Here is an 11,578-nt window from a genome sequence, read left to right as displayed (position 1 = left end):
GACGAGTCCGCGATTCTCCGCCCGCGACTTCTTCTTTCCGCCGGTATCTCGGTCCCCTTTTTCCGCCGTTCCTGTAGACGCTATTAATTAAATCCACTCCAGTCTGGACGTCGCTATGGCGCGCTCGCGATTATAATTTAAATGAAATCTCGTAATCTCGGAAGCAACCGGAACGGAAAGAAACACCGGGAGAGAAAAGTCAGCCTCCGCGCGCCGCAACGTCGCGTCGTAGAGCGGCCCCCAGGTAAGTTTCCCCGCACTTTCGAAACGGACGAGCGGTTATATACATTATACATATTTCAAGAGGAAAATCGGAAAGAAAACGCAGATCTCGGGGTGGAGGATAGTTTGCGCGAAGAAGTTTCCGGCGCCGAGAGCGCGAAGGAAGCGGCAAAGCGGGGCAGAAGAATCCAGCGACGGAGAGAGAGAGATAACACTTTTCCTACCCCGGCGCGAGAGACCCTCTCGCATAATCCGACCTGCGGAAGGAAAACGTCTAATCGAATCTGACAGTGGAGAATTACGAAGTACGAAGGACGGAAAAATAGTAAGCGGCGGCGGCGGCGGCGGCGGCAGCGACGGCGCGGCAGCCGGGATATTCGAGGGGAATCGGATCGTCGCTGCGCTTCGATCTGTAACGCGATTAACGATCTCTCGACGAATCCGGGAACGCGGGGCGGAAACTCGTCGTCGACGAATGGCGAAGGCATTTACCGTCGCGAACTTTCCTCTATTTTTCGCCACTCGATCCGGAGCGATAAGCGAATCACCGGCAAGGACAAATCGTTTCGATGATCGATCGTCGTCAGCGGGGGTTTCGAAGATTAAAAACACGAGCAGAAGCGTGCGCGCGCGCGCGAAGCTTTCCGAATAATACACTGCACTCTCCTTATATGCAGATTACATATCTCGCGTTCCGGAAAAAGCATCTGCCGAGAAAGCCGAAAAAGAAGAGAGAAATAAAACGTTGTAAATACGCGACGGAAACTGCGCGCCAAACGACAGAAAACGAATGTTGACATTCATCATTATCGAAATCGTATAGCCGCGCGCCGTGGAGGCAAATGTACCGTGTAATTTGGCGCACGCGAGAGAAAGAAAAGATCAGTGAATTTTAATCGGACGGGATTACTCGGTGCGGCGCACACGTATAACGACAATCGAATCGTGTAGGCGTTTAATCTTGCGCGATTCGTGATTCGAGACTGTTCGAGATTAACTATTCGTACGCGAGATTTGCAAATATAGTGTGACTGAACGTATTCGTTCGAGGTTTGCATTCGTCCGTTTACCATTCGTGCCAATTCGCCAGTTTTATTTTATTTTTTTTCTACAAAATCAAAGGGCACGAATCACCACGAATCGCGTATAATCTACGTGCAAGCTTTTCTACGCGAATCGCAACAATTTTCCTATTTTTATGCAGAATACCCGCTACTCGCGGGCGTATCGTATAAAGGAGATTATTATGCGCCTCGAGGACCACGAGCTGGGCTCGTACAACGAGCCTTGGTTACGCGGGGAAACAATGGCGCAAGAAAAATCGCGAGTGTACTTCAGTACGGACGAGTAATTACTGTCGTTTTCCCATTGTTGCGCTATTAAATGAAGAATTTTTTGCGAGGCTCGTTTACAAACCAGCTCGGACGGCTTCGACGGCGGCGGCTCGAGAGAATTTTTCGTGTCCTTATATACTGCAGCACCTCCCGCCGCTCGCCGAATCCCCTCTCCCGTCGTACAAATTCAATAAGGATTCGTTAACATCCTTTCGAACGGAAGCAACATAAAACTTCCGGCAATCCAATCGAATCCTCCGATGGAAAAAAAAACTTTTACGCATCTGGCTCGTCCGAGGTCGTGAAAACTTACGTTTACATCATTTATTTCGTAACTCGAGTAGGCGCGTGTCCTGCACGTGCGATGGCTTCCTCGTCATCCCGGATAACTCAGGTAATTTCATCATTTTTTTCGAAAAAGCCCCACGAAGTCTTAACTCAATGTCCAACTATCTTTTTCTTTGAGAACCCACATTGCGGTCGGAGAGAATATTCATCGTAACTCTTGCGTATCTTGTGATTCGCTTGCACATTACAAAAAATTATTATCTACATTTATCTTTAGGAAATTAATTTTAAATTGTAAAGTACAAGAAAAAATTGATTTTGCAAGATCGACGAACTAAATGGCGAGAAGAGGTAATCCGTTTTATATATATTATATATATATACATAGCGAAGAGATTTACGCGGGTATCGCGTGGTATAAAAGCAAATGATATATCGAAGCAACATTACCCTCTCGCCATTGTCGGAGACCCAGTCTCCGATTCCAAGGTTTCGTCGAGCGGACGAGAAAGAGAAAACGTCGAGAGTGGTTTTAAAGTAGACGTGGCGCTACGCGTAATATCGATTCACGAAGGATGAAAGCCGGAGGATATCGTACGAAGTGTAGAACGAGTCCTTTGTGTACGTGTACGCGTGTGCGCGCGTGTGTATCTGTGTGCGGCGCAGATACGTGATAAGGGGAAAGGCTCCTTTTCTCGACATAGCACGTACCGCGGGGTACCGTTGCGAGATCCTCGTGGGTGACAATCCGGAGGAAAGTAGGCAGAAGGGAATGGCGGTCGCGGGAAGAGCGTATAGGGGTGAGGGGTAGCTGGAAGACGCGCGGGAGGGACGGTGAGGGAGTACGTATCTGCATATAACCTGGTTTCTCACTCACGCGCTCAGGCACTCGGCCAGGTAGCGATAGATGGAACAGGCTCCCACGGGAAGTGGCCCGTTCCGTCGCCGGGTCCGCCGGATAGCCTTGTAGAAGACCGACCACTCTGCTGGGACCGGACTAGTGCTTCTCAAACACCGGCCGCGCCGGCCGGCCAGCCGCCTCCATCCTTCATTATCTAGCTCCTCCGCGTTCGTGCCCGCGCCATCCTGTCGAGCACGGAGAGACAATCCCGCAAGCGAGAAGTCCACGTGCCGCGCAAACATAAACGAGAGCGCGGAGCGCGCTCTAGAGCGCATAATAAGACGCCACGCGACACTGAGAGATTATTCTTAACCCCTCGACAGAGAGAGAGAGAGAGAGAGAGAGAGAGAGAGAGAGAGAGAGAAATTCTGACTTAAGCCGCGAGAAAAGGAGGCTACGAGAAATGACTCAATTTTATTTGTATCTTCTATTGAACTACTTTATTTGCGATTCTCCTGTTTAGAATTTTTATAAAAATTTGTGTAACTCGTTTCTCTCTCTCCTCGCCTCTCTCGTACAATTCTCGTCGTATAAAGAATCTTTTGGAAATGATCCTCTTTCGTGCTGAAACTGGTTTGAAGGATTGAATAAAGAAGCTTGTCTAAACTCGATGCCTCCTGTGGAAACACCTGGCAAGGCCGTCTAGGTCCGTCACGAGAGATTATTTTGCGAGAAAGTATCGGACAACCGGGCATTGAGAGATCGTTGGGATTGTGACAGATGCGGAGCGTAGCTGCAGAAGCCGAGAGAACGCGAGCAGGTGCTAAGTTGCACGCAGGCAAAATATCGTGGCGAATTTCAGGAGCAAATTAAAAATTTATTTCACCACGATTTAGAAGATATTAAATATAATTCGATGACAATGTACACGGCAATTTTCGATTTAGTGATTGCAGTAGAAAGATAAATTAACGAGACATTTTTTTATACATATATGTAACAATTTTACATAAAACATAAAAAAATTGTGTTTTAATAATTTTATATATATCGCTTATGTGGAACTAAATTAAAGTGAATACACGCGATAACGAGCGCGATCGAAACTCGCGGGGCGATTTTCCGGGGTCAAACACGAATAATCTGTTTCGAAACTATAAAGTAGTTGCAGTTATGCATATATGTAAAATACGTTGAATGAAACACTTTTAGCCACAAAGGCAACCCTGCGCGCGCCGATACCGCATTTCAACAAAATCTCGCCTACTTTATCTGACGGCAGACGCGTCGTACTCGCGTTGCCTCGTTAGCATTTCAATGAATATGTTATATTCATCGGCCAAATATGTCATCGACGTGATCGCTTGCAGCTCGCCGTGCATCGCAGCCGACGACTAATAAGTCACGGGTTAATGGACGAAGTTTCGTCTCGCCTCGTAAAATCGTAAACGGGCGTGCACTTTATTGATAGAAAAGGAGAGAGTGAGAGAGAGGAGGGGGGAGGGGAAGCGTGAGCGAGAAAGGGAAGGAGAGAGAAAGAGAAAGTGAGAGATTTACATAGTGTGAGAACTGGATAGAGGAAGAGAGAAGGGACGGAAAAGGGGTGAAAGGAAAGAGTAAGCGGTATCGATATGCACGGGGAATATCGGATGCGAGAGCCAACCCAGCAATATCGAGATGAGTTATTGTTCGCCGAGCACAATGCACTCAAATACTGAATGAAGCCGGAAAATTGATACAAAAAAAATCCGTACGGCTCTACACAGAGACGATCCTATCAATATCCGCCATCACCTGCTTAGCGAAAACGAAGCAGGCGTCTCGGCGCGCTTTAGGAACGCGTCTCGCGACAGTCGGTGGTCGGGAGTGGTCGGGAGTGAAGAGATTCTTCGCGTTCCCGCGCGTGCATCGCCGGGGCGCGGAGCGCGCGAGCTATTCGAAAATAGTCGCTTTTTCCACAAACAGTGGTAATTGTCCAAATATAGCAATTCTTGTTTTATCGTGGCATTGGTAATTGTTTGCATTTTGAAGCAGAGTAAACACCATCTGCGTTTGTATAAACCGTAAATTGAGCTTAACGAAAAATACGCGAAAACGGGCGCGGCTTACTGATCTGAGAAACACACGACGCGTATTAGCAGAGCAATGGAAAAACAGCGAAATTAATTGACGCTGTTATTTTAATCTGTCGCGAATCTATCGTTGTTGCCGCGTTATTAAGCAATAATCTAATTTCATTTATTGGTAATTGTTTGCATTTTTAAAGCAGCGTAAACATTGATAACTGTTTTTACATTTTGAAGTTTGCATTGGTAATTGTTTGCGTTTTGAAATAGAGTAAACATCAACCGCATGTGTATAAACCGTAAATTGAGCTTAACGTATGAAAAATACGCGCCAAAAACGCACGGGCGTGCTGTTCTAAGGAACATGCGGTGCATAGGTATTAGCGAAAACAATAGGAAAACAGCGAAATTAATCAAAATTGTTGTTGCACTGAAAATCTATCTAATTTGTTACGACATATTTATAGCGAAGTGATTCTATTCTTATTCTATTATAATTTATATCTTTCTCACTTGTCCGTGATTATCGAGAAAATCTGCAGCTTCATTAGCTACCGCTCTCTCACAATTACTTTCTTTTATTAAAGACGTAAAACGTCGTTCCCTCGAATTATTATCCGACATATATAGGAAGGAACTTCCACGGCGCGCTTCTTTGTCTCAACGGTTATTAGCGTTGTCCCCTCCTCGATATATAGAAACATTTACGGTTTTTTATCAACGTGATCCCGCCCCGGTGATGATCCCCGAGCATCGAGGACATCCCGGGCGTTCTTCTTTATGAGCGCCTTTGTTCTTGGCTCTTCCGCGCGAGTCAAATCCACACTAAATCAGAGTACTCTGTACGGGAAACGTCCAAACGTCAAAGCATCCCGAATCCATTATCGGGCGAGTGTTCCATCAAAACGGGGTCTAAATTAAGGGAATCCCCATTTCGCGTTTCGCGATCGATAGGGGAGGGAGAGGGGGAGGGAAGAGAGAGAGAGAGAGGAAAAGGGCGGCACGATGTAGAGCGGCCATAGTGCCGGCAACCGCAGGAAAACGCGACGACAAAGGGAAATGGACGTGGGAAGAATCAGGGGGGAGTTCGGAATCGACGAAGCGTGCCTTCCGCCCCTATCCTCCCATCGTCTCCTCTCTCTCTCTCTCTCGCTCTCTCTCTCCCGTCCTGCACACTCTCTTTGCTCGTCTGACCCGCGGACGGTCCTTCCTTTTTCATCGACTGCCAGCAGATAGACAAGAAAATCGGTCGGCGTGTATTGCCCGTCGTAAATCCATCGTAACGAGGTATCGGACACCAATCGTGACGTATCAAACGCCGTCGTCCGTTTTACACGTTACGGACCTTTGAAAAATAATTTTGCGGACAATCTGCGTATAATTTGCTTTACCTTGTACCGTCCGATATTTACGTAATGCCATGATGTAACTAATTGTATCGCCTTAAACGAATATTTATTTAGTCCATTTGCAGCAATCAAACGTGTCTTAATTATTAATACACCTCTTTCACGTGAACCTGCATTGCGTAAACGCGTCGATTTCCAATAATAGAACGTGACGTAATTCGTGATTTAATTGAAAAGGCGTCTCTTCGTGTAAAACACGGTCTCTACTGCAGGTCTAAGCTCGTATTATCTTTCGCGTCTGTGTCATATTTTTACTCTACAATAAATAAAATAGTGAAAGAGTAATTGTCTACATTTGCACGTAAAAAATCTCAAGTAATACGGAAAAAGATTTCAGCAGGAGATCGCAGATTTCCAGCGGTTTCAAAGTTTTCGCAGAAAAGATTTAACGGTCGCGGGCCCATTACAATAGTTGGAAAAGATTTCTGCGGGCGGCCGTCATCCTCTCCCTCCCCCTCCCACCCTGAACTCCAGAGCGCAAAGTAACCAGACGATTTCGCAGGTGTTTTTTCAAGCGGTCTTGCCTGTAGGTGTTATGCGAGAGCAAAGTGCCTGGAAAGTCAGCGGGCTTAAATATCCGTCGTGCCGCGCGGGATATCCGCGGGACTGCAGGCTGCACAGAGCTCGCGCGAGTCCCGACGTCACGAGGTTTTCTTCCGTACTCGTTAAACGATCCTAACGCGAATAGCCTTTTAGTCTAATTCGTCGTATAAAATCCCAATTAAACGCTCGGAGAACGGGGAGAAAGGAGGGGGGGGGGGGAGGATTCCGTCGGAGCTACCTCGCCCCGGGAAAGCCAATAGAGAAACCACGTCCTCGTAATCCTCCACGGAAGCTTTTTCGGATAAAGACCTTTATTGGCGGCGAAAGATTTGTAACGGAATAGACCTATCGCAAATTCTCTATCGAAAACGGGCGTCCGCGCGCAAATTCTCATATCCGGTGCTGCCATATATTCGTGTCCCTTTGATCTCGGACGGAAGAAGCGCGCGAGCCTTCAGCAATATAAGAAAGTGCCTTGGAAATTGCTGTCGATATGAAGAAATATGAACGCGGCGAAACGATCGTTTACAAACACTTTAATTTCTGATTCCTTGACCAGCATTAGAGTTGCCGCGAAATCTCAACGTGAGAATGATATTGTAATTTGTATATTTTCATAAGTTTTTATAACTAGCGATTGTTCTCGAGATTTGTGCTTGAAAATATTTTTGACATTCTTAAATATTTAACGGATATAAAAATTGCGCGTGATTAAACGAGCCGAGATTAAACAACAAATCGCGGATATATATGTATATGTATATATATATATATATATATATATATATATATATATCTCGCCTCTTACATTTCAGTCTTCAATCTCTTCGACAAATTGTAAGTCGCAGGATCCTTCGAACAAAAAGCTGTCCGATCTCACAGTAAGAAAGACTCAAGTGCACTCGCGCGTCGGCAGCGGCTCGTTTCTTTACTGAGACGCTCCATTAAACATCCTCAACTACTTCTACTTTTGCACATTTTTTAGAGCTCGTTTACCTCCTATTGTTTCGCCCCGGCTCTTCCTCCGACTCTACTTGTCAGGGAAAGCTTTTCTTCCCTCCGGCAATATTAATTGCGATTAATAAGTCAAAACAATTACGGCGGAAACGAAATAAAGAAAACAAAGTGTGCGCTCTCTCGTCGCGGTTACACTCTCTAATTCTCCAATTTCATCTAATTTTCATCATTAGATCTACGACGCTGTATCTTTTTCCATTATCATCCGAAAACGAGTCACGATGTACTTTAATTTCTCGTGACGTCCGGGCAAAATATCTCCCCCGCGGGGATCCCGCCGTCATTATTCTCCAAGAGAAGGCCTGGCCTATTCCGCGCTGCATTACGGACAGACTGTATTCCGCGCCACCTACTAACCGTCAGAGCGTGGCCGGGTTTTCTCCGCATTTAGCACCGAATTATTACGCCCCCCGAGCGTTCTCCATTCTCACCATTTTACCTCTTCTCGCGTAATCTGTCGCACTGCCGAGCGGAACCGATGCCGAGGGACGCGGCCGCGGCACGACGGGAAATGAGAATGTAAAAGGCGAAACTGCTTCCCCTGGTTAGACACATTGTTTTGTCTTCTTGACAGGTTTCGTGATTTTTGTGCGCCGCGCTGTTATTATTATTTTTCCGCGCAGTGTCATGGCCCTTCTCACGTGCGATTGAACACACGACGGTCTCATGACTGAAACGTTTTGCTCCGACGATTCGACACGTTGAAGAACCCGCGGTTGAGTATTACGATTGCAGTGAAATGTTCAACTGCTCATCGTAAAATCGTATTGGGAGCAGCAAAAAACGCGGAAATATTTCCAAAGCTGTGTGAAAAACAGCAATCTCCTTCTTTTTACACGAATTAAAGCACAATAAATATACTCTGATCCTTTTGACAGAATCTACCGTTCGCCGTTGAAATGTAAAAAGCCCAATTACACACACGACGTATTAAATAAACATCTCCGTTTTTTTTTCTTACGAGTTTTATTGCGAAACAGAAGCGCGGAAATAATGTGCAATTTTGTACGTGACTTTTATGGGTCTATCGCGACTTTACGACCCGAAGGTCTCATGGCGTCGCTCTCTTCGGCATCGAGAATTCTTTCATTACATCGATGTTCTCGCGCAAGTTACTGCGATCCGCCGCCGCGGATCCGTCGAGTGTGTGCTCTGCACTCGAAACGGCTCAGCCACCCTTTGTATTTGAATATTGCTGTCCAGGATCAACCGGGGGCGTGCCATCTGCACGCTCGTCGGACTCGGGCCTCCTCGCGCGGATACCGATCCGGGACTTGATGAGCTTCGCTCCACCAGTGACGACCGGATATTGCAGGGCTTGAGAGATAAAGGCAGGCCCGCGACGGTGGAAAGTCTCGAACGATCTCGTAGACTGTCGTAGAGGGGCCAGACGGAACGGGCGGGAGAAAGAAAGGAAAGGAACACGCGCGCCGAGATCATCCTTAAAGTAATCGTTGGCTCTTCCGAAGATATTCGTCGACAGATGAGAATGGGATGACGACGACGGTGAGAGGTGCAAACGACGACGACGGTGGAAAACCGAGGCATGCCGGGGACTCGATTAAATGATTAAACGAGCCCCGCGGCGCCATATTAAACTCGCCGTTATTCTCGCCGCTCCTTCTCGGTAGTCGTTTCAACCCTGCGACGACAACGACGACGACGACGAGAAACGACAGTTCTCTCCCTCGTCGCCGCGTCGCGGCTCCTTCCATTTTTCCTCCTCATTCTTCGTGCCTTTCTCGCATCCCTCCCCTAACAATGTCATTGTCCATTATCGCGGCACAATCGAGGAAGAACAAAAACAGATTTCGATTATATTCGATTGCAATGAATTCTGATGAACTGGTGTTCTTTTCCGTGGCGGGAAAGAGAAAGGGGGGAGGGGACGTAAAAAGACGTCCCTCATAAATCTCACGAAAGCGCGCTATATCGCTTCGCGTCTGCACCGGCGGTATCTCGAGAGGAGATACGCCCGATTCGTGGAATACGTTATTCAAGTGCTTTTAAATAGGAAAAATAATATATGAATATGGCGAATGCATGCGAGATGTAGAATCTAGAATAAAGTAACGCGTGATATAACGTTTTATCGTTTCAAAATAGCAACGATTTAACTTAATTAAAGAGATAATGTGTCATACGTATTTTGATGATTATTTTAATTTTACATTCGTGTCACTGCTCTTGATATTATTGTATCGCCGATAATCATTATGTACACAGGATTGATATGATTTTATTACGGTTATAATATCCCGTAATAAAATATTCATCGTTAAAATTCCGCGATACGTAAAATTTCATTTCGTTTGTGCGCGCGGACTGGGGGAAACATCGTCGCGCGAGAGCTGGATTTTGAACAACCTGGAATAAAGTGTCTCAAACAGCCTTTGAAATAATTACGCGGATGGCGCGACGACGACGACGACGACGCGACGCTACGGTGCGACTATCAGCGTCGGGCATAGATTTTCGAGTTGGGACTCGATTAGATCATTTAGATCGTTTTAACGCCAACGGAAGAAGCGGATCGGCTTTTTGCGGAGGTTCGGATATAGCCGTTGAAGCGTCGCGGCCGGAGATGCATTTGCATATAAACGAGAATTCACTGGCACGGCAACGCCGAAACGCGCCATTTTTATTATTATACCAATTAGGTCGTCACGTTGCGCGTACTACAAATTTCCACCGGTTATTTTCTTCTTTTTTCTCCCTTCCTTCTACTCTCTCTCTCTCTCTCTCTCTTTTTCTCTCGCGCCGAGAGATGCAGCCGCCGGATGTGCAGCTCCCGTCTTTGTCGGATCACCTGCAAGCTGCAAGATCAACGCGATGATCCTGCGCGTGCAGATCGAATTTCGGAGAGGCCTGCTGCCCATCTTTTTTTTTCGGAGCACGGCTATCGATTCGGCAGGCGGCACTCGGACCTCGCGATTAAATGGCACCCGCGGAACATTTTTTTTTCCACCATCGAACGAGTCGTCTCATACAGAGGGATTGAAAGGCGCCCCTTCCCTCTCGGCTGCCTCCTCCTGCCGTACCTCTCGCCGTTGTTCGACACGCAGTTATCCGTATTTTATGGAATGGCTCTCTTTCTCTTCGACGACCCTCGTTTCCCCCTCGCTTTCATAAATCATTTACGTCGCAAAGGCAACGCGTCTGACGTTCGATTGCAATTTTCGCGTACCGCGCCGCGTCGTTAAAGTCGATTTATCCTCTCGTTAAAAACGGCGGGCGTAGCGCAGGGAGAGTAATTAACCGGGCGATAATGTGACTCATTAATTAAAGTTTCCGCGCGTTGACGTTAACGTTACGACGAAATTCGATGAAACAGTAAGGAGAATCCCGTTCGCGGGCCGAGCGTTTTGTTTGCGACCTCACCGTGGCACTCCGAGATTCTTCCCCCCCCCTCCCCCCCGATTGCCATTTGAAACGTTTCCAGTTTTCAATATCAAATCGATCTCGGCGGGCGTAATTGCCAATCTCCGTCGCGCAGTTAGCGGAAGACGGGGACACGTCCTGCTCCGGAAGGCTCGGTTCGCGGGGAAGCCGATCGAAGATGCGTCCGTCGCCGCGCGCCACCCGAGATTCAACAACGCCCGGGCCCTTCCGGCTCGGTGACGTTTGACAGCTCGTTAGCTCGTTTCCCTGACGAGGGAAATCGCGGTCACGGCTGTCCATTGTTCTCGTCCGGACTTCGGCGGACGCGCGATTTTCTACGCGCATACATATTTCGGAAATCGATCCTTCTCTTTCTGTCTCTCCTTTTTCAATCTCTCTCCTTCTCTCTTTATCCATCTCTCTCTCTCTCTCTTCTTTCTCCTTTCTTCTCCTTCTGCACCCATCATCTGGCGGTGC

This window comes from Wasmannia auropunctata, unplaced genomic scaffold (assembly GCF_000956235.1).
Source record: "Wasmannia auropunctata unplaced genomic scaffold, wasmannia.A_1.0 LD336028.1, whole genome shotgun sequence".
Taxonomy (NCBI): Eukaryota; Metazoa; Arthropoda; class Insecta; order Hymenoptera; family Formicidae; genus Wasmannia; species Wasmannia auropunctata.
The sequence above is the reverse complement of the archived record's forward strand: the minus strand, read 5'-3'. Positions refer to the sequence as shown.